Source organism: Chrysochloris asiatica, unplaced genomic scaffold (genome assembly GCF_000296735.1).
Source record: "Chrysochloris asiatica unplaced genomic scaffold, ChrAsi1.0 scaffold00367, whole genome shotgun sequence".
In the NCBI taxonomy this organism is placed as follows: Eukaryota; Metazoa; Chordata; class Mammalia; order Afrosoricida; family Chrysochloridae; genus Chrysochloris; species Chrysochloris asiatica.
The window spans coordinates 832,776-837,279 of NW_006408885.1; the positions used below are offsets into that span (position 1 = coordinate 832,776).

General features: G+C 41.3%; 1 protein-coding gene and 1 pseudogene across 1 annotated transcript in view; one reads left to right on the forward strand and one right to left on the reverse strand.

Moving 5' to 3' along the window:
• UROC1 (urocanate hydratase 1) overlaps positions 1–4,504 on the reverse strand; it is a 59,380-nt gene that overhangs the window by 19,912 nt on the left and 34,964 nt on the right. The window lies entirely within an intron of this gene.
• On the forward strand, positions 183–1,897 carry LOC102834662 (annotated as a pseudogene).

A 4,504-nucleotide genomic window follows, 5' to 3' on the forward strand; every position in this document is an offset into this window, starting at 1 on the left:
CACAGGGTCTTGACCTCCTGACCGGGTCTGCACGGTCTGCATCAGATTCCCCCTTATTTATTGTTTGTTTAAGGGACGCTGCCTGTTGAAAAGGACATTTTTAAGGTTTTAAATGGAAGACGTGTTTCTGGAATCCCATTGTAGGTTTTTATTGAGGATTCTGAAATACCTAAATTAGGGTCATGGAGACAGAGAAGGTCACCACCTCTTTGGTCTTCGCCATCAGCCTTGCTACGATCGGCTTTTTCCAGTTTGGCTACAACACCGGCGTCATTAATGCTCCTGAGGTGATCATAAGGGACTTTCTCAATAACACTTTGGAAGAGAGGTTAGAAGAACCTCCTACAACATTATTGCTCACTTCCTTTTCTGGTCTTTGTCTGTGGCTGTCATCTCGGTTGGTGGTATGATTGGCTCCTTCTCCGTTGGACTCTGTCAATCGCTTTGGCAGGCGCAATTCAATGCTTATTGTCAACATATTGGCTATCACAATAACTCCTTAGGGGGTTCTGTAAAATAGCTCAGTCGGTTGAAATGCTGATCTTGGGCCACTTGGTTATTGGTCACTTCTGTGGGCTCTGCACAGGTTTTGTGTCCATGTACACTGGAGAGATATCTCCTACTGCTCTACGGGGTGCCTTTGGCACTCTAAACCAGCTGGGCAGCATCATCAGGATTCTGGTGGCCCAGACCTTTGGTCTGGAAGTTTTCTTGGAATCTGAAGAGCTGTGGCCCGTGCTATTGGGGCTTACCATCATTCCAGCTGTCCTACAAAGTGCAGCCTTTCCATTTTGCCCTGGAAGCCCTAGACTCTTGCTCCTTAACACAAAGGAAGAGGAAAATACCAAGCCGATTCTCCAGCAGATGTGGGGATATCCAGGATGTGAGCCAGGACATCCAGGAGATAAAAGATGAGAGTGCTAGGGTGGCCCAGGAAAAGCACCCAACTACTGCCAGCCCATCATCATTCCCATCATGCTCCAGCTCTCTCAGCAGCTTTCTGGAATCAACGCTGTATTCTATTACTCTACAGGAAGCTTCAAAGATTCAGGTGTTGAGGAGCCAATCTATGCCACCATTGGTGCTGGTGTGGTTAATGCTATCTTCACTGTGGTTTCACTATTTCTAGTGGAAAAGGCAGGAAGAACTCTACATATGTTTGGCCTTGGAGTCATGGCTGCTTGTTCCCTCCTCATGACTATTTCTTTGTTACTAAAGGATCAGTATAATTGAGTTCTGGTAGCGTAGTGGTTACGAATCGGGCTGCGAACCTTAAGGTCAGCGGTTCGAAACTACCAGCTGCTCCGCGGGAGAAAGATGAGGCTTTCTACTCCTGTAAAGATTTACACCCTCGGAAACCCTATACAGGGTCGCTATGGGTCGGAACCGACTCTATGGCACATAACAACAACAACAACAACAACAAAGGATCAGTATAATTGGATGAACTTTCTCTTTATTGCAGCTATCTTGATCTTTGTGGTCTTCTTTGAAATTTGACCAGTCCCCACTCCCTGGTTTATTGTGACTGAACTCTCCAGCCAGGGACCTTGACCAGCTGCAATGGCAGTGGCTGGTTGTTCCAACTGAACCTCCAATTTTTTGGTGGGACTGTTCTTCTCTTCAGCTGCAAGTGCTTTAGCGCCCTTCGTTTTTTTTTGTTGTTGTTTTGTTCTGTTTTTTTTTTTATTTTTTTTTTTTTATCACTTTTACTGCCTTCCTTGTCATCTTCTTGACCTTTACCGTCTTCAAAGTTCCTGAGACCCGTGGCAGAACTTTTGAAGATATTACACGGGCCTTTGAAGGGCAGGCTCAGGATGCCAATAGAGCTGGGAAGGGCCCCATGGTAGAGATGAACAGCATCCAGCCTGTGAAGGAAACTACCACCAGTTTCTAAATCTTGCCTTCTTCCCACCTTCCTCTCAACACAGAAGGAAAACACCTCTCCCTGAATGAGGGAGAGACTTCATCAGGATGTAACCCAGGACTGTTTCTGAATGCTACTCGTTGATTCCTTTCTCATCCCACACACGTCACGAACACTCAGAGGAAGCCAGTGTTGGAGCTAGTCATATCTTCAATGGCTTCTAAAATATTTTAGTTCTTGGACATTCTCTTCTGTTTAGGAGAGACCAAGTAAACCTACCTTCATTTCAGTAGGGATTGGCCACTTGGCATATGACAATTTTGCCTCACTCTAGGGCATATAGGGGAGTAAGAGTAAAGGGTGCAGTACCCCTAACCTCAGACTTACCAGGAAGCAGGTAATATGTGAAGTGTAGAGGACAGAGGGGGATTAAATAAGACAGCACATTCCTCACTTACTTCCATACAGCTCTGCAGAGCAAATGAACTTGAGTTTTATTTATTTTATCTTCTGGTTAATTGCATATTTATTTTTTTTTAAGTGTAAAGTAATTTTACAAAAATAATGGAAAACATAAGAAAATCAAACTGGAGGGAGGTGTTTAAAAAGAGGTCATAGGATAGAAGAAAATTTGATACTGGAGAGGTTCAGATTCAATATAAAAGGAAAGAATTTAGGGAGTATAATACATTACTGAAGGGTGCATGATGTGCCTGAGGTTTGCATGTTGCCGCTAAATAGTTTCTGTCCTTCAGATGGAAATTCTCAAACTTATTTTCTCAAAAAAGAAAAAAAAAAAAAGTCATGTGTCTATATGAAACAGCTAGTGGTATCCCTTGGAACTTTTCTCCTTGTTCAAAGTGATAGTTTTATATCTATTCATCTAGGATTGTTACTTAAGATGGGCATTGTTGTTAACGGCAGTTCTAGTTTTGGGTGAAGTCCAGAGATGGGAAGGTTATATCTAGAATCCTATTTCCCTTCACTGGATCAAACCATTTCTTACCCTTGTATACTTTTCAAATACTCCTACTATCCATCTGGTGGGAATGGGAAAGTTACAATATTGTTCTTAATAGAGTACTTCTCCATTTTGTTCATTAGGAGATTTGAATTGATTATTTTGTTTTGTTGTAATCCATAGCTTTAATGGAATTTTCAGGAGAATATTAATAACTAACTTGAATTTGTAACCACAGCTGTGGTAGAGGATTTTTCCGGAATGATTTTTATCTAGTTTAAGTTTGCTGTTTTAGGGTCATGGCATGCTTGTTTGTATCTGTTTTATCATTTTTAGGGGCTTGAATCTTCCCAATAGACCACCTTTAGAATCGTCTGACTATATGAGCAGTGTAGCCCACACTTGAGAGAGTATGAATGTATATGCACTGTCCCTTTGCTCTTGGTGGAGGTAATTTATTGGTAACTTGTTTCTTCTATGGCCCTGCTGCTTCCTTTTGTGAAGAATATATTAAAACACATCGCTATGTAAATAAATAATACTGCCTCTTCTGGGTGGAATATGTATCTTTGGTTTTCTCCCAAACTTTAGAATTTAATCTGATCTGGTCTACTTTCCTTGAAAAGTTGGAAGAGAACTTCCTAAACCTTGAGGTCAAGGATGGAAGGCCTCATCTCTGGACTCAGGCAATGAGAGTGGGAAACAGAATGTGACATCAGGGCACCTAGGCCTCTTAGGGGTCCTGGAGAGAAGCAGTGGAGACAAGGAGGCAATTTTTTAAGGGGATGAGAAGCAAATGGAAGATTGCTTCTAGCCCTGGAGAGTTTCAGGTTAGGCGTAATGAAGGGATTTACTCTAGGGAACTCCCTTAGGTCATCAAAACCTCTATAATCATCTAGTTTCTCAGTATTTTTTTTTCTTTCCTCAGTATTTTTATAGAAGGTTATTTTGTAGAAGTATTTTATAGAAGACCCTGATGACACTCACCTTCTCTTCCCATTTTCATCTCTCTGCCTCCTTGGTGTTTGTTTACACATTACAAATCTATTAGCCAAATACCTACCTATGACAAGTATTTTAATTCAAAGTTTTCATAATTCCCTCTGGTCATTGAGTCTTTGGATAAAAACCACATAACTATGGGGTTCTTTTGAAAGAAGTGACTTCCCTCTAATCTAACTGCACCTCTACTTCTGGCCCCTCAAAAACTGGGTTAAGTAGTCACACAAGTTGGAAGTTTTTCTCATTTCTCAGTGAACAGGTTGTGACTATTTCCAAATGAATTTTCTATTACTAATGTTAACTGTAGTTCTTTTGTTTTGAAATATAAATTCTGAATGTAAAAAAAAAAAAAAATTGAAGACAAACTGGGGCTAGAATTGAAAGTGAAGTGAGGGGAGGCATGCGAGAACTCCCAAACTTTCAGGTAGTAGCCCTTTGACCTAGCTTGGATGGCTAGCTGACCAGAACGCCACCAGATGAAGATAGAGAAGTTTGATACAGGGAGCAAGTGTAAATTGCTACAATTTGATGAACTGGACCTTTGCTTATGAATGTAGTTACTCAAAATTCCAACCAAAAGGGAAAGACTCTTCATATCAAGCATCAAGCTTGCCTCCTCAGTCCATTGGGTTAATAGGGACGGGTAACTTAAACATTGGCTATCAAAAATGGAG